At 42.7% G+C, this 21,631-nt stretch overlaps 1 pseudogene across 1 annotated transcript in view; it reads left to right on the top strand.

The window, feature by feature from the left end:
* The first annotated feature begins 9,333 nt into the window (after window positions 1-9,333).
* LOC101176483 overlaps window positions 9,334-21,631 on the top strand; it is a 159,862-nt pseudogene continuing 147,564 nt past the window's right edge. The window contains exons 1-2 of the transcript XR_004032223.1: window positions 9,334-9,488; window positions 10,189-10,243. The product of XR_004032223.1 is annotated as an uncharacterized LOC101176483 (transcript). The remainder of the gene's footprint in view (window positions 9,489-10,188; window positions 10,244-21,631) is intronic.

The raw sequence follows: 21,631 nt of genomic DNA, 5'->3' as shown, positions 1-21,631 counted from the left end.
CGGCGTGACCCTAGGGGTGGGGAGAGGTTGGGCCCGCGGGGCCTCAGGCGAAGCCGCCGGCTCCTCCGGAAGGAAGGGGGAGGGTGCAGTCCTCTGTCCTAGTCCCAGGGGTGGGAGTGGGAAGCTGTTGATGGTGATGCCCGGAGCAGCGGAAGCCCGCGGCTTTTCGGAGGAGGGGAGCGGCTCGCACTCCTACGGGGCATCCGTGCCAACTTTCTGTCACAAGAGGGGGCGGGGAGAAACCAAGGCTTTTCGAGGAGGGCGCTGTCCCCCTCTGGAACTCGTCCGGTCTGAGCGGCACTTAGAGCTCAGTTTCTCTTCGGAAGCCTGTGCTCCCCGACCGCGGTTGCACACCCACAGGGCGCCCCACTTGTGCTCATGGCCCTGCCTCCAGCAAAAATGTCTTCCCTAGAGGCCCTGAGAGGTCAGCTCAGTTCCTGGGAAGCCTTTTCTTTCTCTCTTCAAGGCTCTCGTTTGATACTGGTCCCACTTGGCACACTTGTCCTGGGCCTAATGCGACCCGCACTCAACCAGGAAATAATGATATCTGTTGTTGTGGGGTAGGGTACCTAATAGAAAACTGATCATAGTTTTTCAGTGTACTTAGATCCCCCAACTGGGAAATCCTACATACTTGTCCAGGCACACTGAGCTGCAGGAGCAGAAAACGCAGTTGCAGTGTCCACTTTTCTTTCACCCACCCCCTCTTCTTCAGATCTCTCTCCCTCCCTTCTAGGCCAGGCCCTTCACCTCGGAACCTTAAGCTGAGTCTGGACGTGGTTCTTGGACTCGGACCGCTGTGGCAGAGGCCTCAGCATCCTACCTGAGGCCTCCAGCCTGGCCCACCGGGGCTCAGCCCTCTCCAGGGTCTCTCTCTCGGTTTGGCAGGTCTGGGAACTGGAAGGGCCTTGCCAGGGCCTGGGCTCCCGGGAGCCTCCCTTCCTTCCTCTGCCTTCCTGGTCCCCACAGACCTGTTCAGTGCACACTAGATCTTTAGTGTAGTTCCCCCAAAAGGCGATGAGAAGGTACCGCTCCGCTTTGGGAAAGGAATTAGGCTGTAAGCCTATAGTACCCCTTGCGGGCTGCCAGCATCAAGCTCAGCATTAATCACGTTTTAAAAGACATACCAGACAAAGCTTGATCTCTCCCAGCTCGCCACCCAGTAAACTGTGATCTGGTGAGAGAGGAAGAGAAGCACAGATCGGTTGGGCTGCACATTCAGGGTTGACTTGCGTTCCAGGCCCCAGAATCCGGATCTAAGCGGACTGTCTAACCTGTTAACATACCCTCTCCCTCTATATCTTTCTTACCACGAGGCTGAACCATTCTTCACTAATTCTATGGGCTTTTTTTGATATTGACATCTTGGTCTCCCGAAAGTCATTCATTTTGGCTTTTTGGTAAGTCACACCGAACAAAAGTGGCCTTGTAAAAACATTCTCTAAATCTAGTTCAAGAGCCATGGGACCCTACAAATGATCAGATATGTGTAGGAAATTCTCTTTTATACCTCTTCCCTACCTCAAAATCGTTAAAAATGGTATTATTCTGTTTAGCAAGACCACAGAACAGAACTAACCCCGTTTTATCGAGCCCATCTGGAGAGATGAACATGCCTGCAATCATTGAGAAAAAGGTCAGTGCCTCTGATCTTGCTGCAGACCTTTCCCAAAGAGCTTATTTGAAAGGTGCCGAATCAATTAGTCTCCCCTGGCATGAGATTAAAGCCAGGAAGGACATAGTTGAAGATGTATTTAAAATGGTCTCACACAGATCTTTTGGAAGAAAGGGTGGAGAGAGGCGCAGGAATGCCCATCTAATGTTTTGTGATTACTAAAACACAAAACCAAAACAAACAAACTAAACCCCAGCCTATCTCAGAAATCTTTACCCCCAAGACTGAACCCAGCCTATATTGTGGCTGCCCAGTTGTAAAAAGTTCTGCCTTTATCAACAAAAAATCAGGTGGAGAGGCCAAGTTAGGAGTCAGGCTTCTGCTGGACTGCCTAACCTTAGGGTGCACATGTAGTCAAACCATGAACCCAACAGACTCCAGGGTTTACTATCGCTCTGGTAGCCCAGGCATTTCTTCCTTGTTACCTTTGGGTCGAAATGCTCAGAGATAACTGTTATACCTTAGTTTAGCTTTCTATCTCAAACTGGTCATTTAAAGCACGTGTTTTAAACGAGAGATAAGGGAAGCACTTCCCCTTTTGGCCTAGGCCCCCAGTTAGAGGGCCCAGGAGAAGCAGCAGGAGGAAGAATGGCAGGAGAGCAAGCACTGACCTTTAGATGCAAATCAAGCCTTTTTAGAGGGGGAAAAGTGAAAATAATTCTTAGCACCCCAGTGAAGCTAGAGCCAAATATTTACTTTTTATAAAAATCAAGTCTTAGCTATCTAAATGCATTTATGCAAAAAGAAAAAAGGAAATAATTGAAGACTTTTATGTTAACAGAATTTATTTTAAGTACTCAGCTTGAGTGACGAATAAAACTGCATGGCTATTCTTCCCAGGGAAAATGGATTAGGTTTGGATGAAAGTTGAAGTTTTGAAATGAGTTTGAAGGTTGTTGGAGTACCCTGACAATACAATCAACTGCTCTGTATAATCATTTCCCTTAATAGTTACCTGTCAGAGCACCTATTTCTTCTACTACAGGATTAGCCCATCAGAAGTAGATCTGAGTTGGATATTTCACTGACTAAAGACTGCTGTAATATGTTTAAGTGTTTAATGTCACTTTCTTTACTGCCTATGAGATAAACTAGTGGAAAAGTATTGGCTCGAAAAGCCAGCAGATCTGCTGGTGTTACCAGTCATGCTGCAATTGTATTTACCTATCAGAACGTTGATCTAAATAATAAACCTAACATTTCCTTCTAAACTGTCAGTGGAAAGATATGTTTATTACAATGTCCTCCATCATTGAGGAGAGAGGAGGTTTAGGTAAAGTTTAAATGAAATAAAAAAAGCACAAGCATAGGACACCACTGATATAAACAATAGAACAGTAAACAATTATGCCCTTTGTTATGCCATTTATATTTTATTTACCCATTTCAAAGGTGGAAAATAAACCTAGCCCATCTTTGGGGGGAGTTAATAAAGTATTCCAAATGCATGATCTAACAAAACTCGGAGATCGTTCTATGTTTCATTGTTACCCCCCTGCATAAAATCTTCTGAAGCTGAAAAGAGAAAGGAAAGGGCTTTTGTGTTAGTTGATCCTTGGCTATTCTAGGGCTCAGGTTGGTGTGAAAGGGATGAGGAGGTCACTTGAAATCTCCTTTTGTCTACTCTTATTTTCTCTCTGGATCAGCAACTTTGAATAGACATCATCTAATCGCTCTTAATGGAAAGAAACTATGGGAGCAACAAAAATGCCTTTACTCCAGAAGTGAATACACGCATGTGGACAGCTAGCTGAGCTTTCATAGAACTGAATCTCTGCACACATGTACTTAAAGATTTTTCAGTTCATGGATATATATGTAAATATTTCCCATACATGGTGGTGGCGGGGGGGTGATTAGGTGGGTTATTTTACCCTTATGCATAAGTATGCACACATGTCTACCTTAGAATTCTCTAACAAGCAAGTCTAGGTGATACTTTCAGCTGACTCTTCATTCAGCTTTTTCATGCCCTCACTCTCTGGGCATATTTAAGTACTGAAAAAAAAAAAAAAGGCAAATAATTAAGAACACAATGGACAGCTTTCTCCAGAAGTCATCTTATTTCCTTTCTGTTTTCAACTGGAAGTCACAGTGACAGGAGGATTTCTCTTCAGGGGGAGGAGATTGTGTGACAGGTGGGAGGTAATGGGGCAAGACAAGACCTTTACTTTCAATTTCTCCCCACAGTTTTTTCTTTTTGCTTGGAGTTAAATTGGTTAAAATACAATAAATAGTGGAAAATAAGAGCCTGACATTAGGCAGTTTAAAAGTTTTACATGCTATAGACACATGTCTCCAAATTCTTGAAGCTGAGCAATTAATCATAATTTATTTGAAATAGGAATTATCTTAGTAAGTCTCACATGCTGGTTAAAATGTCCAAGTTGTCTTCTAGGCATTGTTATAGTATTTACTTCGAAAAGAAAAACACCTCCCAGGACATTTAATATGAATGATAATCCAGAAAAGGACATTGGATTTCTAGGACTGAAAGCACTGGGCTTTACCTCCTAAGAGGTGGACACTCCCCCGACCCCATGTTCTTCTCAGTAAAATTCTCATTGCTCCCAGAGCTTGGGACACTTTAATGTAAAATTCCATCAAGGGAATACTTGGTTACTAGGGCTACAAGTTCCCATCTCAACCTGCCAACCTCTCTTCCTCTGGCTCCAGATCGCAGAGACCCTGGGCCGTCAGGGCTGGGACTTGGGGGACACCCCCCTAGGCTGCAGGCGATTGCAGTTCTAAAGTTCGAAGTTGGGTGGGGGAGGATTAATCCCTCTTTAACTCCTCTCCTTCCCACCCTCAATTCTGAACCCCAACGGATATGTTTCCCCGGGTTTCCTAGTGAATAGGAGCATAGGAGCCGCCCTGTCCAATAAAGATTAAATTAAGTAGAAGAATCCCAGCCGCTGGATATTTGGAAGCTCCGGTGGGGCGTCAAACCGACGTTTAACACATTTTTTCCACTCACTGTGCACAAATCCTGGACCTGTTGGGCTTAACTTTTAGAAAGAAAGGAAAAAAAAATATAAGAAAGGAAGGGGAAAAAAATCAAAGAAAGTCACAGAGAAACCCCGCTTTCAAGGGGAAAGTGGCTTTAAACTCAGAGTGGCTGAGGCAGAGGCTGGGCTTCCTGACCTTTCTTTTCTTTTCTTTCCGCGAATCACTCCCAGAGTTGAAGCCTGTCCCCCACTCCCCCAGGGCTCAGAACTTTTCTGTTTTGGCGGTCTCACTCTATGTTTATTCCTTAGGGACGGTGTGGTGGCCCAGGGTCATGACTGGATGTATGGGCAAGGGGTGAGTTGAGAACCCAGTCGCTTTCTCTGTGGTGACAATTTCTAATTTTTTAAATAAAGGTTTTGGTAGCATGAACTGAGCAGTTTTCTCCGGTTACTGTCTAGCAGGAGAAACAATGGTTTTATCTGTAGGCTTTCAGCCGCTGGACTACTAACCTTGAAGCTGAGGCCCAGTCGGGTGCCTCCTCCCCCGGGGGCCATCCTGGCCCCCAAATATCGGCTGCTCACTCCCACCTGCTCTTCTAGTCCCCGGGCGCAGTCCAGAGGGGCAAAAGGCAAGTCCCTTCGTGGCAAAGGCTTGTCCATGCAAACACAACATTGAATAAATTAACCTCAAACCAGCTAGTTGGGGTGTAGTAGTTTAGCAGGACTAATTGCGGACAATGGAGTTGAAATGACTTTTCCAATTAGCTGCTGGTTGGAGTTTAGTTGGAGGAACTGTCAGCTCCAACGATGGGTAATTGCTTTATTGCTCACAAAACTATCATCTATTTAGAACATATGTGCTAATTACTTTGGATGGGCGTCGAAAAAGAGACCATAAATCTAATAGCACTTACAAAGGTCTATGGTGCTTGTAAGCCGCCCCAGCCCCTTGCACATTCTCTCCTGCCCAGGTTGGCGTGATAGATGGCTGTCTTTCAGGAAGAGGAAGGTTTGGACAGGAGGCGAGGACGGGATGCTCTGGTCAAATCGCTTGGAGAGAGAGCGTCCCGTGCGTGCTGTGCTGAGGCGATAAATCACTGTCATCAAAACCAGTCCCCTCTTTAGTCGCGCACTTTTCATTTTCGCAAAAGATTACTTCAGAAATCTTTTAATTGGATTATGCTGGGAAATTAATCTCCTTTAGCCTTGGCTAAATTTATTGTGGTCACTGACTGAAGGAAAGCCCTGTCACTGCAGTGAGGGCCATGTCCCCTTGTTCGTTTTTCCTCCGTCTTCCAGGATCTCCCAGTTGCGTGTGACAGTCGTGCCCCAAGTCCTCGGGAGTTACTGGAGTGAGAAAGGGTGGAAAGGCGCATCTGGGCAAAGGCCGCGGAAGTCCCCAGTGAATCCCCTTTGTCCTAAACGCTACGTTTCCGTCCCAGATTCCCTAATTCCATATCCTGCATCCCCACAGCACCTCGCCTTTACCAACAAGGGGTTCTGGAGGCCTGCTGCCGGGGAAGGAGTCTGGAGTGGCGGGAAGAGAAAGTGGGGTGTGTCGTGGGAGCACTGCCAGCCAAACTCACTAGTTTGCCCTCTCCCCCGCACTCCCTTTCTGGGCCTTCGGCAGGGAGCTGCGGTCTTGCGAAGACTACTTCTCTGCGCAAAAACGCACAGCTCGTTCTTGGTGTTCTGCCTGGCACAACTCCGGAGACACTTCCCCTTGACGTGCATGGCGCTTGAGGCCGCGGGTCTAGGGCCCTTCTCACTCCTCCTGGCTCCTCTGGCACCTGCGCATTGTCGGGCGGCGACCTCCCTTCCAGCCTGGCCGCCCTGCGCGGTCAGCTAGTCCAGCGCGACTCCGGCAGTCGCGGGAAGCGGAGGATCCGGCCCCGCCGGCCGCGCCTCTCAGCAGGAGACAACAACATCTGCCTGAAACGGGATACCTACTTTTGCAGCTCATTTGAGCTCTTAATAGCAGCCCTCTGAGGTGTGGTTAATTGATGGGGATAAAGGCGTAATGACTTGACAGGGAGACGCCAATGATCCTTTAATATACTTTTAAAAGAACAACCACCACCCCCAAACACCGGCCTGTCTTTGCTCGGTGGGGGGAAAAGGCAGGGATCTGGAGGCTGGAATAACGGCGCTGGTGGTGCTTGTACCTGAAGCGTCAGTGTGGGGTGAGCCCTGGCTCGCAGGGCTGGGGCACCAGAAAGCGGTCAAGGCGCCCAGCTCGGGCTGACAGCGCGTTGTTGCGTGGCTGCGGGGAGCGAGGAGGGACAGGGAGCCAGCCGAGAGAGCACCGGCTGACAGGTGACCCGGCCGATAGGCGAGGAGGAGCACGGAGCCGGGGGCATGTCGCTTCTCCCTGGGCTCTGCCCCTCTATGAGCCCTTCCCCTACGTGGGGCTGGATACCCACAAGCCGGGTGCCTCTGTCTGCCCGCCCTCCTTGACTAGAGAGACCCCGTATCCAGTATGAGCGACATCGTCAAGTGGCCGGCGGGAACAGGGGGGTTCCGCTGCCTGGACAACCGCAGGCCCCAGCGCCAGGACAGAGGCAAGCGCTCTGTAGTGTGTGTACGTGCGCGTGCGCGCAAACCGCCCCGAAACGCACAGCTGGAGCACAGCAGCCCCGAGCACGTGGCCGTATTTAGACCAAGTCTGTCCAGAACCCCAGTGCCAGGCGTATTGGGATTTACCTGCGCGGCGGCTGGGTCCCTCCGCCGGGTCAGAGGAACCCCTGCGCACTATCCCACCCCAGACCTCCGCTTACCGTTTTCTCCTCAGTACCTTCCCTTTCTTTTGCCTGATTTCCCTTTGCTCAGTCAGTTCTAGCTGAGTCTCTAGAGGGTCAAATAAGTGTTTTACTCGTCGCAGGTACCGAACTTAGGTTCACACAAACACTAAAATCAGATTGCCTTTTCTGTTTGCAAAGGGGAACCCCCTCCAGATGTGGGCTGTGGTGTCCCTAGCAGGTTTTGCAAGTCTTTGGAAAAAGATAACCTTGATGCTTCAGGTTTGAGCTCCCTCTGGAAGCAAAAAGAGAAACGACTCCAATCACCGTCTGTATTTTATTGCATTGAGAGATAGCAGGTGTTTAGGCTGCAGCTATTGTCTGCCTTCCTCCCTAAGCTCACATAACAAGGATGAAAGAGTCTAAGGAACTTAGTTTCCCCAAACGCTCCTGCATAGGAGGGCGGGGAAACTTCGGAATCAAGGATTTAAAGAAATGCAATTGAGTCCCAACTCGCAAAGTGTGTCAGTCTCCGTGTGGTTCCGTCCTTCCGCCGTCACTGTCTAATCTCATCTAGTGTCGTTCCTCTGCTTTCTGTAGATCTCTAGGAACTCAGGATTCCCTGCCGCTTGGCCGTCGAGCTCCCGATCCCTCCGCATCCCTAGCCGGGAAGGACTGCGCGCTGAGCTCCAAGGTCGTGGTCTGGTCCTCAGGGACAAGGTCGGGGGTCTAGACTCTTTCCTTGGCCAGCAACTCCTGCTTAGAAGCTCCCCGCCCCGAATGGAATCGTGACCTGGCGCTAGGTCCCCCGCTGGGAGTGCCCGAGGCTTTTCTGAAGGCCCCATGCCTTCAAGGCCGCCAGAGTCCTAAGGTGCCTGTGGCGGCCCCTCGTCCGCCTGAGCCCTGAGATCAGCGCGGCCCTCGGTGCTGCAGGGCCCCAGGGCGGCCAGGAAACACCTGCCCCAAGTCCAGGCCTGGCCCCACCGCAGTCCAGGACCCTAATTCTCGAGTGTCTCTTCACGACCCTGACCCCGCAAGGGCGCTCCCTTGCGAACGAATTTTTAACTCTGCGGGCTAGGATCCCTTGTAGGGGCCCCGCCCACTCCTTTCCCCGGGACTAGCGAACTCCGACCCAGAGCGCGGCCCCGCCGGGAGCGGATCCCGGAAGCTAGGCCCATATCCGGCCGCGGAGCCTCGCGCGCGGGGTTGGCTGCCGGGCGCTCGACGCAAGTGCGGTGCCCCGCGCGGCAGAGGGGCCCGGGCCGCGGTATCTGCGCACTGAGACGTCGGCAGAAGGCTAGAGGCCGTGCTCTCGCCAGCGCAGAAGGCCACCGCTCCTCGAGAAGGCCGGAGGGACAAAGCAGCGGGCCTGCGCCGCGGGCATTCAAGAAGGAAGCCAGGCCCGACCGGGGGGTGGCGCACGCTTCCCGAACCCCAGGCCCACGCCCCGGCTCCGCGCGGGCAGTTGGCGCCCCCTCGGGTCGGCGCAGCAGACCTCTTAGGAATGGTCCCCAGGGAGTGTGAGTGGGTCCCCGCCAATCTTTTAAGGTTCAGAGATCCACCGTCGAACGAAGCCACTTTTACAACTTCCCCATTTCGCCTCTTTCCTTCCTCCCCGCTGGCTAACGCGCTGAACCTTGCCATCCTCCTGGGATGCCTAACGATTTGCCCTGCCTTGGACAGCCAGTCCTCTTCAGGTGGTGGGCTGCTGGAAGGGGTGGGAAGCAAGGCCTGGGGCACAGTTAGGGACCCTCACACCTGATTTTCTATTTTAAGGAGGAACTGGGTTTCAAGAAGCTGGAGAGTCAGTGGGAGTTTACTTTTGTGGCCCTTGGCACTTTTTAAAACACCCATCTGCAAGGCGGGAACAGCAGAGAAAGTGCTATGTAGTTCATAAAAAAGATATTGGGAGACTGTATCTTTAGAGTTTTTCTAGAGATTGTTTTGGAATCTCTCAATTTAGAGAGTTGGTATGTCCCGCGCCATCAGCCGGCTGAATGGGATCTTCCTTCAGACAGGGACTGAGAAACGGAAATACTACCATCCTCTAGCCAATCTGTTGGGAGGACTGCTTGCAGGGGACTCGTGCTCCAGATGTTGCACTAGAGGCGCTGCAAGTGTGAGCAGGTAATGTGGAGAAGAGTGACATTGTTAACAGAAAGCATCTAATTAAAAATGACTTCATTTGATTGGAAGAATGAAAAAACCTTTTAAAATAAATCCAGATTCACTGGCCTAAGCTCAGCCAATTTATGAATATGGAGCCCGACTGGGGTCTGCTTTCTTTCAAAGATGTCATCTTAGAGGTAATAGCATAGGTGAAGTCATTTGGTTACACTGTGGAAACTTTTATAGTGCCTTCCTTGGGAATTTAATTCAGTGGTTCTTCATTTTATCAGGAACAGACTGACTCCATCATCTGTGCTCTCTCCATGTTTAGGGGCAGGACTGCTTGAAGCAATTAGGTTCACCAATTAGCATAGTTTTACTGACCTCCGCAGCAGCACCACCAGCGCTCCATTTCTTCAAAGTCAGGGAAGCGCTGAAGCACAGCATGCTTCCCAGGTGTCCAGGTTGGGGAGATAAGCCCAGGAGCAGGGTAGTGCAGCAGTGCAAAAAGCTTTCTAATAGTCCCCAAGTGTTTGTTTCAGCAACTTTTGTGAATTTTTTAACCCCCCTTTCTGATTCTGGATCTTGTAATACCTCCTTACTTTGACATAGCCCTTAAAGCCTCTCTTGGCCGAATTGCTTTTAAGAAAGTTAATTTTCTATTTCCTCCCTTCTCTTCTGTCTTCCTGTGTACTAATGATGCTGTGGGAAATTTTAGGGTCCAGAGAGAGGAAATCGCTGACAGGCTCGCTGAAACCTTGTTAGGTGACAAGGTAAGGGTTGAGGCGTGTGGGTGTGTGTGTACCTGAAACCTATGAGGAGAGGCTGGAGTGGATACTGGGAGAAAGTCATTGCTTTTCCTAATTTTTAAGGCGTACCTACAAGGCTATCCTGCAGCTTTTTCACCATAAGCTCAATCAGCTGGTACATCTTTAATCAAAGAAAATGTTTGGAGCCCAAAGCAGTCTAGAAAAGAAGGATTTTGCTCTTGTCACTGTCAAGGATAGTAAAGGAATTAATTTACATGGCTGTTGTTCCTCTCTTGTTCTCCCCTAAAATAAACATTTCTGTGTAAGATTTCACTGGATTAAATTGCTGACAGTTCATCAGTAGCAGCAACAATGGAATTCTTCTAACCTTATTAAATCAATAAATACTAGATCCATGCATTGAATTAAAAATGCATCAGCATGGCCAGGAATTGTTATCATATGGCCACGGACCTCAGAATCGAACATGCCACTCAAAAATTGACTAGTTAGCATTTATTTAATCTTCTTTTTCTGTTTTGGATCTGTGACTAGGTATCCTGGGGTTTTAACATTTCAGGGACTCTTGTGTCAAGTTTTCTCTGGTTTATAATCTTGAAAATTCTTTTCTTTTACTAACTTCTCACATTTAACCATAAATATGATGCATGCATTTAGAGTAGTAACGCACTGTGACTTTGTAGTTCTTGCCGTTAGTTTTCATCAAGGAAATATACTTCTACTTAGAATGCATTATTCTAGTAAGACATAATAAGGTGCATAACTTTCTACAGAAGCACAAATAAATTTAAATACATAGGCTTTTGTATAAGTATAAATAAATATACTCAGTTTGAATATACTGCTGTACATTTATTATAAGTTTATTTGTAAAAGAAAACCACATTTATCTTCCAACACTGTCAACTACATTATGAGCAAAAGAATTATTTATCATTTTAAAATAAGCCATTTGTTTATAATCTGACTTGCTTGCTGGAATTTACACAAGAGCTTGAATTAAAAATTTTAAGTCTTTAAACTTAACACAGCATTAGGAAGTAACATATATCTTAAATGGTTACATTTTATGTGTGAAGAAGTACCTCAAATACGGTTTACCAGGAATTAGTTAAGTTGTAGATTAGTGGGTAAATTTACACCTAGTTTCTGGTGAAAATAAGGACCGTGTATAACACTTTGTAGTTGGATGGACAAAGTAATATTTATTTTACCCAGATATTTGACCATACTGATTAATGATGCTAATTATTTAAAAACATTCATCTCCTATTGGTGTCAGCCAACATAGATGGTACTGAATTCTGAAGATACAGTCACTGGCCCTTGGGTTCACCACACTGTGGAAGAAAAATCTTTATTTGATGAAATAGGCAATCAACTGAAATCTATCCTCTTTAAATAAACTGATTCCTCAGTATTTTCCCAGTGTTGGTATAAGTTGTTGCCTGTGATATCCCCCAGGGCTCTTTTCCTCTGCTCTCTGATTTGGTATATAAAAGCAGCTCTGAATGATGGATTACTGTGTCATTGCAGCCTGCAAAGGATTAATTTGTTTCATTGATTTCTCTTTAGGCAGATTGCCAGAATTTGCTGCTTCCCACCTTTCCTCAAGACTTCTAGAAGTAATAGACAGTAATAGCCTAAGACAAATCAGCTTCTTCTTGTAAAAATAAAATCAGGAACCTAAGAGTCCTAGGAAAGCTATGGCAAACTTTTTTACTGGCATACTGAAACAGCAATCAATAGGCTGCTTCATTTGCTTTACAAATATTTGTAATTGAAAATTTCCTTGAATTAGCAACATACTACATATCATATTAATAGATCTTAAGGAAGCATTTGTAATGTTTGTTCCATAAAAGTTTTCCCTAATTTGTAAGGATTCCGTTTAACCCAGGAAAAAAAAAGGTGTTGGCTATGTGATTGACAAATACTTCTTTTTCTGTGCCAGATTTCAGGATCAAATCACATATCAACATAACTTTAAGTCAATTTAACTGTAAATATTTATAGGACTCTTTTGCCCAAAGAATTTTAGAAACTTTGGACTGAGAATATCAGATCATAGAAATAGAACTGTTTAAAGAAAAAATAACTTTTTCTGATAAAAGAAGTAGTATATGCCCATAAGACAGAATTTACAAAAATTGGAAATGCCATTTTGTATGTTTTCTCTAAACCTTATTCCTCTAAGCATTTAATGTAATATGATTAAAATTATTAAAGTCATTTATATTGATTCTATAATGTTTTAACATATCTACTTTAATTATTGCTCTATTAGACAACTCAGATTTTTAATTTTCCATTAGTATAAACTACATTGTAATGAATAACATTTTAAATAAATCTTTAGCCATCCCTATGGTTATTTCCTTACAATATGTTATTAAAAGAGAAATTACTTAGATTGAGAATATAGACTGTGTTTTAAGGTTCTTGATATTGATTGCCCAATTGTTTTCCAGAAAGGATCTACCAATTTATACTGGTACTTAAAAAAAATTCCTCCGTAGAGGCATCATTCTAATTCATGTTACATGAGCAAAGAAAACCGAACAACACTCTTTTCCTTGTGTTCTGAAAGCAGTGGTAACGTTTTGCATATATTTAATCTGTCAGAAGTATTTTCCCAACTGCAGATGTGAAATAGGCTGGTTATACAAATCTATTTGTTTCTCTTCTGTAGTGCTGAAAATTATATTGATTTAATGATCTCAAGTTATACTTTTTATGCAATTAGTTGTGTAGTAAAAACTAATATTGTCATGTGCTAATGTCTTTTTTCCTGTATTGTGCTATGGTGGTAGTCTATGCAATATCAGCAAGTTTATGCTTTTCCTTTCCTTTGCTGAAAGGGAAAAGGAACATCTGTTTCCATTATATATCTACATCATAATGATAATTAAATAGCTATTATGGTAGTATACAGTAAATATATTTTGCTGAATGACCTGTACTTTCTTGGAAAATTTCAGATATTTTGAAGGCACTTAGTTTTTACACATAGGTTCTATGTAGATATTTAGATAGGCCTTTGCTTACTTTAGGTAAATTATTGCAGTTCTTATTTGTTTCAATAAAAACAACCAGCAATCTGATGATGAAACACTAGGCTACTAGATGTGACTCTTGAATGTATTTAAAGTACAAATTGTTAAGTATGTCTCTCAATAGTCTTAAATGGGTTTATCATGCTATTAGTAATAAAATTTATTTTGTGTTTTGTGCTATTTGTGTAGTACTTTTATATTTTACTAAGTTAGATTAGAAATAGTTATATATATATTTTTAGCACATTACACTTTTTTTTTCTTATATTGGGGGACACAGTGATATTTACCTTTTAAACTCAGCAGGAGAATATTTGAAACCATACGCAACTATTTTCATTGACCTTTAAAGTTCCAGAGAAGTGTTTTCATTTGTTTTACCTTTTGATTAAAGATGTTTTGGTGGTTACATAAAAAAAGATTAGAAAGTATTTCATACAAAATGGTATATGAAGAAGAATAAGCGTCCATGTACACCAAACCCAGTTTGAGAAATAAAATATTAACAGTACAATTGAAGCCTTCCAGAATATATTTCTTTATGGCTTCTTGAAGAGATAATTATCCTAAATTTGGCAGTTATCATCCTTTTTGCTACTTAGTTACTTTTTTTTACATGTTCTAAAAATTTGACATAAATAACTTGTCTTTTTAAATAAATAATTTTTTAAATGTTGGAGCTGTGACTGTTGTTAGAAGTCTTTTAATCTAATCACCCATGACTGGGCATGTTTCTCTGTTTTAGTGCCCTCACCTGTGAAGTTGGGGGCAGGCCTCTATGGTCTCTGCTGTCTCTCTAGGTGTAATTAAAACATTTTTTCAGTGCTTCTTGTGTTCCATATGAAACAAAATGAAACAAACAAAAGACAGAGGCCGAGAAAGGCTAAGTCACTTGCCCAAGACTACATAATATGTCACAGAGCAGGGAATAAAACTCAGTTTTCCTGACTTCCATTCAGCTTGTCTTTTCCTGACTCCACATTGCCTGTCATTTTTTTCTGATTATTCTTAAGAAGGAGTGGGGAGAGAGAATAGAGAAACAGAGATTTTTTTTCGCAGACTATCTTTTCTGTAGGGAAAAACCACTGAAGCCCTATTAGCCTGGAAGCTGCTTACAGAGCCCGTGAAGCTGCTACAGAGCCTGTGAAGCTCTTCTGTATTTTCTGGACTTCCCTGGAAAGCCATTTAGATATAATGTAATAAATATAAGAAAGTAGTTTAGATATAATGAGGTTTTCAATAGGCTTCTTACTCTACAGCTAATTTTTTGATCTCTTTAAATACCAGGAAAATAGGATGGGCATAAACACAAGTGTCTTTTTACATGTATATGTCTCTGAAATTCAGTGTTTTAGCAAGCAGGTCTTTAATAAATTACTTTCCCTTTTTTATGTAGTTTATGCTATGTTCAAATCATAAATGACCTTCTATTGGAAAATGGGCTTGTTTCTTGTTTCTATTTAGTAGCTGATATACCAGAGTATTAAAGTGAAAATAGCACAAATAATGTGGAAATACACTTTTAAAATCTCTTTGGAGAAAAACCCCATTCTAAAAATAGCAACTTAGAATTACATGCATGTACTTTCCCTTTCAGGTTTTTACTCTAACGAATTTAATTCATTCTTAGTTGAGATGACTAAGCTTGAGTCATAATATTCACACAGTGCCATGTCTGTCCTATGAAAAAATAGCAATGTAACTGGAGGTTGGAGTTATATATTTTATTGTAAAACCATCTTTTCCCAACTCTGTTGCTTCAAGATCAAAAAGTTGGTTTAATAAACTACTGCTTCCTTCTACAAATGCATACTTGGGAACTTATAATAGTAACCATTCTCTTTAGGGTGGATGAGGCTGCTAATAGTAGCTTTGTCTGTACTGTAAGTATTCTCAAGGTGGTTGTGTTTTTTTTTTGTTTTTTTTTTTTTTTGAGACGGAGTCTGGCTCTGTCACCCAGGCTGGAGTACAGTGGCATGATCTCTACTCATTGTAAGCTCCACCTCCCAGGTTCACACCATTCTCCTGCCTCAGCCTCCCGGGTAGCTGGGACTACAGGCGCCAGCCACTACGCCCGGCTAATTTTTTGTATTGTTAGTAGAGATGGGGTTTCACTGTGTTAGCCAGGCTGGTGTCAAACTCCTGACCTTGTGATCCGCCCACCTCAGCTTCCCAAAGTCCTGGGATTACAGGCATGAGCCACTGCACCCGGCCTGGTAGTTGTGTTTTAACAAGCAGACCAGGTAACACATTTATTTGTCTGTATTTTAGGTCAAATTATCTTACATGTTAGGCAGCTTCTAACAGGAAAATTTCCGTGGTATATTAAGTTGGGGAGGAGAGATCTAATGTAATCGAGATACCAGTATTCAGTGCACCTTTTATTTAGGCATTGCTTTATTTGCTCACGCTTACTAAATATGCTTTCTTTCATTTCTGTCTGGGAAAGCTTCTTTAGGGTGTGTGTGAGAATATTTCAAAAGGCAACTCTTTGTCTAATAGAAAATTCCGGCAAATATCTGTAATATAAGGAATTTTTTCCACTGATTAAATTTCCCTGTGTCTCTCCAGCAGGTAGATGAAACTCAAGAGAAAAGGTGTGGATAAATGAAACTAGCCCATGATGAACCTGTTTTCTCCGTGACCACAATATTAACCAGGATGATGGCGGTAAGAATATTGAGACTTAACCACTAAACCAGCAATGCTAAAACCAGAGACCCTAGTGAAACACAAGAATATATAGTCATTGTGTAGTTCATATATGTTACCTCACTTTCTTATTTATTATAGCTCTCCATAGAGATGTGGTGTGGTGTTTACAGAAATAACACAGAATGTGGTAAATTTACTTTTTCGGCCATATATAATCCCAGGATTATAGGGGCTTAAATATATGCACCATTTCTACTCAGTTCTTAATGACTTCACTTTAGACCAAGTTGAGATTATTTCAAAACCAGCATTGGCTATGTGTTTTCCATTGACACAGCCAGTACATAATTTGTAGCTGTGACTTACAATTCGTGGATACAAGGGGTAGAATTTTCTCTTACCAATGTTAGATTTGCGTGATGTAAAAATTTGTTCATGTCCTGTTTTGAATGCCCAGTTCTTTAAGATTTTTCTGTATTTGATTCTTAGGAGAATTATGTGACCATTGTGCTTATTATTCTCAAAGTATAGATATTCAACACATATTTATTGAGTTTTTATCATGCTTAAGGCATGTGGAGTAGATAAAGGCATATTCGCTGCCCCAATTACTATCCATAATAATTGGTATGGTCTTTTGCTAATATTTAACAGATTATATTTTCTTAATATAATGTATTCATGTGATTTTTATTAATATTACTATATTGGGACTTTAAGATAAAAAGAAAATATATTTAATTTTTCCTTGCTGTTCACTTTTTGAAAAAATGCTTGGAATTGAGGCCCGGTATGGTGGCTCATGCCTGTAATCCCAGCACTTTGGGAGGCTGAGGTGGATGGATTGCTTGAGCTCAGGAGTTTGCGACTAGCCTGGGCAACATGGTGAAACCCTGCCTCTACAAAAAGAATACAATAATTAGCCCAGCTTGGTGGCATGTGCCTGTGGACCCATCTCCTTGGGAGGCTGAGGTGGGAGGATCACTTGAGCTGGGGAGGTCAAGGCTTCAGTGAGCTGAGATTGCGCCACTGCACTCCAGCCTAGGAAGCCTGGGAGATAGGAATTGTAATTTGGGGACAGCTCAAATTATAGTATTATTTAGTATGTATCTTGAATAAATAGAATATGGTACTTGCTAACTTTATCTTATTGTTTTATTTTATTTTCTTTTTTTTTTTTTTGTAGGGATGGGTTTCATTATGTTGCCCAGGCTGGCCTTATACTCCTGGCCAGAAGCGATTCTCCCACCTTGGCCTCCCAAAGTGCTGGGATTACAGGTATGAGCTATAACACCCAGCCATGTTTGCTAACTTTAAATCAGTACTTAAAAAAAGTCTTAGAGTTTTTCTTAATACTTCAAAATATTTTGTTTAAATTAAATGTGTCAATTTAGTTATCTCCTTGCAAATAACATTGTTTTCTGAAAAGTGACCTTTATGTTGTTTAACTGAGCAAAAAGCACATTCATATTTTGAAAACTCAACGAACAAAGTCTGTTTTAAAGTTAGGAACTACACTAAGAATAAAGGCAAAACATGTTTTCATAAATATATATGTGTATAAATATATTTATAAAATTTGTTTTGTTTTTTTTGAGATAGGGTTTCTGTTGCCTAGGCTGGAGTGCAGTGGTGTCAACACAGCTCACTGCAGCCTTGACCTCTTGGGCTCAAGTGATCCTTCCGCCTCAGTCTCATATAGAGCTGGGACCACAGGCATGAGCCATTATGCCCAGTTAATTTTTTAATTTTTTGTAGAGACGGGGTCTCACTTTGTTGCCTGGACTGGTCTCGAACTCCTGGGCTCAAGTCAACCTCCCGCTTTGGCCTCCCAAAGTGCTGGGATTACAGGCGTGAGCCACTGCGCCTGGCCTGTTTTCATAAATATTAAAAAAAAATACCTAGGTTTGGTCTTGACCATACATTAGCTTTGATGCTGATGCTAATATTGTTGAACTTATTATAGCATTGAACATGTTTTTATAACTCATTAAAATTTTTAAAAAGATGCTAAGAATAGTTATCTCTCTCACAAGGAGAAGTGGGTTGTTGATATATTTTCCAACAAATTTGACCAGTGCAGATAGCTCTTTTTTTTTTTTTTTGGAGATGGAGTTTTGCTCTTGTTGCCCAGGCTGGAGTGCAATTGCGCGATCTCGGCTCACTGCAACTTCTGCCTCCCAGGTTCAAGTGATTCTCCTGCCTCGGCCTCCCTAGTAGCTGGGATTACAGGCATGTGCCAGCACGCCCGGCTAATTTTGTATTTTTAGTAGAGATGGAGTTTCTCCATGTTGGTCAGGCTGGTCTCGAACTCCCGACCTCAGGTGATCTGCCCGCCTCGGCATCCCAAAGTGCTGGGATTACAGGTATGAGCCACCGCGCCCGGCCATCAGATAGCTCTTTTAGATAAAGAGGTTAATAAAAATACCACCATTCTTTCCATAATAATTGCAGTCTTTCTGGACTTAATTGTGCAATTTCTTCTACTTCTTTATATGTAGATATAGGAGCAAATTTCAGTTCACAGGTATTGAAATTCACATGGGAATATAATTTGTATCTTGTGTAGATTGTTTGCATGATATAACAAGGTCCTTTTGAATTTGGCGATTTGTTGGGTTTTGCATTATTTAAATATTTCTCAAAATAAGTATGTGAATTCAAAATATGTATTTTCTTCAATTAGCTGATTTTTGAGATGTATATTTTACAAGATTGATATTTAAAAGAGATAAACAAACACATTGCTAGTTCCTGATAGAAGGTTCAGTGGATTATACCATCCTATTTGAGTTACATTCATATAACTCTAAATTGTAAAGGTAGTTTTTCTGGACTGGCGAAAGCTTACAGATTTGAGGGAATAAAGGAGTGGTATTGTAGATCTTTGAAAGCTGCATACCAACTAATGTCAACGACAGAGCCAGAAGTCACTGAGATCGTGTTTGTATTTTAGTTCCAAGATTAGGTTTTGAATGTGTTTTGAGTTTTGACAAATAGTTTTAAAATTCCGAAAGTCTTACATTTTATAGTCAGGAACTAGCCAAAGGCAATATTTAGTGTACAGTATATGTGAACAAGACTTTTGTTCTTACATGAGCTTGCTTAATTATTTTTCCTACCCAAGAGAAGTGTAAAAAAATCCTTAATTTATAAACATTCCTTTTAATAAAAATAGTAAAGCCCTATTATTATTATTAATATATGTTAAGCACATTTCATATATCATCTAATTTCTTCAGTTTTTATAAAATGTGAAACTAACATTTTATTGATGAAGAGTTTGAGGCTCAAACATGGTTAAGTAATTTTCTCAAGTCATATACAGGCGTATTTTGTTTTATTGTGGTTCATTTTATTGTGCTTCACAGATACTACGTTTTTTACAAATTGAAGGTTTGTGGCAACCCTGTATAGAGTATGTCTATTGGTGCCATTTTTTCAACAGTATGTGTCACTTAGTGACTCTGTGTCATAATTTGTAAATCTCACACTATTTCAAGCTTTTTCATTATTACAGTGTCTGTTAGGGTGATCTGTGATCTTTGATATTACTGATGTAATTGTTTTGAGGTGCCACAAATTGAGCCCATTGAAGACAGCAAAGCTAATTGATAAATGTGTGTATTCTGACTGCTCCACTGATCAGCCATTTCTCTTTCTCTCCTTGGGCCACCCTATTCCCTGAGACACAACAAGACTGAAAGTGTTGTGCCAGTTAATAACGCTAAAATGGGCTTTAAGTGTTCAAGTGAAAGGAAGAGTCACACATCCTTTAAGTCAAAAGCTAAAAATGATTAAGCTTAGTGAGGAAGGCATGTCAAAAGCCAACACAGGCCAAAAGCTCTTGTCAAACATCCAAGTTGTGGAAGCAAAGGAAGTTTTTGAAGGAAATTAAAAGTGTTATTCCAAGGAAAAAACCAACAATAAAAAAGCAAAACAGTCTTATTGTAGAGAAAGTGTGAGTGGTGTGGGTAGAAGATCAAACCAGCCACAATATTAGGTGAAAGCCTAATCTAGAACAAAGCCCTAACTCTCTTCAATTCTGTGAAGGCTGAGGAAGTTACAGAGAAAATGATTGAAGCTAGCAGAAGTTGGTTCATGAGGCTTAAGGAAAGAAGTGGTCTCCAGAACATAAAAGTATAAGTATACAGCAAGTGTTGCTATAGAAGCTATAGCAAGTTATCCAGAAGATCTAGCTAAGATCATTGACAAAAGTGGTTACAACAAACAACGTGTTTTCAATGTAGATGAAATGGCCTTCTATTAGAAGAAGATGCTATCTAGGACTTTCATAGCTAGAGCAGAGAAGTCCAATGCCTGATTTCAAAGCCTCAAAGGATAGACTGACTCTTCTTGTTAGAGGCTAAACCAGCTGGTGACTTTAAGTTGAAGCCAATGCTCATTTGCCAATCCAAAAATCCTAGGGCCTGTAAGAATTATGCTAAATCTTCCATGCCTTTGTTTTTTAAACAGAACAACAAAGTCAGGATGACAGCACATGTGTTTATCACAGTTTATTGAATATTTTAAACCCACTGTTTTAGACTTGCTGCTTAGAAAAAAAGATTCCTTTCAAACTATTACAGCTCCTTGACAGTGTACCTGGTCACCCAAGAGCTCTGAGTGAGATGTACAAGGAGATTCATATTGTTTTCATGTCTGCTAATACAACATCTGTTCTACAGCCCATAGATCAAGGAGTAATTTCAACTTTCAAGTTTCATTAATTAAGAAATACATTTTGAGGCCGGGCGCGGTGGCTCACGCTTGTAATCCCAGCACTTTGGGAGGCTGAGGCAGGCGGATCATGAGGTCAGGAGATCGAGACCATGGTGAAACCCCCTCTCTACTAAAAATACAAAAAATTAGCCGGGCATGGTGGCAGGCGCCTGTAGTCCCAGCTACTCAGAGAGGCTAAGGCAGGAGAATGGCGTGAACCCGGGAGGCGGAGCTTGCAGTGAGCCGAGATTGCACCACTGCACTCCAGCCTGGGCGACCGAGCGAGACTCCATCTCAAAAAAAAAAAAAAAAAAAAAAAAAAGAAATACATTTTGAGTCTAAGAGTGGTGGCTCATGCCTGTAATCCCAGCACTTTGGGAGACCGAGGCAGGTGGATCACCTGAGGTCGGAAGTTCAAGACCAGCCTGGCCTACATGGTGAAACCCTGTCTCTACTAAAAATACAAAAAATTAGCTGGGCATGGTGGCGCACACCTGTAATCCCAGTTACTAGGGAGGCTGAGGCAGGAGAATTGCTTGAACCCAGGGGTTGGAGGTTGCAGTGAGCCGAGATCGTGCCACTGCACTCCAGCCTGGGTGATAGAGCAAGATTCCATCTCAGAAAAAAAAAAAAAAAAAGAAATACATTTTATAAGGCTATAGCTGCCATACGTAATGATTCCTCTCATGCATCTGGGCAAAGTCAATTGAAAGTCTTCTAGAAAAGATTCACCCTTCTAGCTGCCATTAACAACATTTGCGATTCATGGGAGGAGCTCAGAATATCAACATGGACAAGATATTGGAAGAAGTTGATTCCAACACTCATGGATGACTTTGAGGGGTTCAGGACTTTGGAGGAGGAAGTAACTGCAGATGTGGTAGAAATAGCGAGAACTATAATTAGACGTGGGGCCTGAAGATGTGACCGAATTGCTGCAATTACATGATTACACTTG

Source organism: Nomascus leucogenys, chromosome 2 (genome assembly GCF_006542625.1).
Source record: "Nomascus leucogenys isolate Asia chromosome 2, Asia_NLE_v1, whole genome shotgun sequence".
Classification (NCBI taxonomy): domain Eukaryota; kingdom Metazoa; phylum Chordata; class Mammalia; order Primates; family Hylobatidae; genus Nomascus; species Nomascus leucogenys.
Note: the sequence above shows the minus strand (reverse complement) of the source record. Positions and strands in the feature narration are given on the sequence as shown.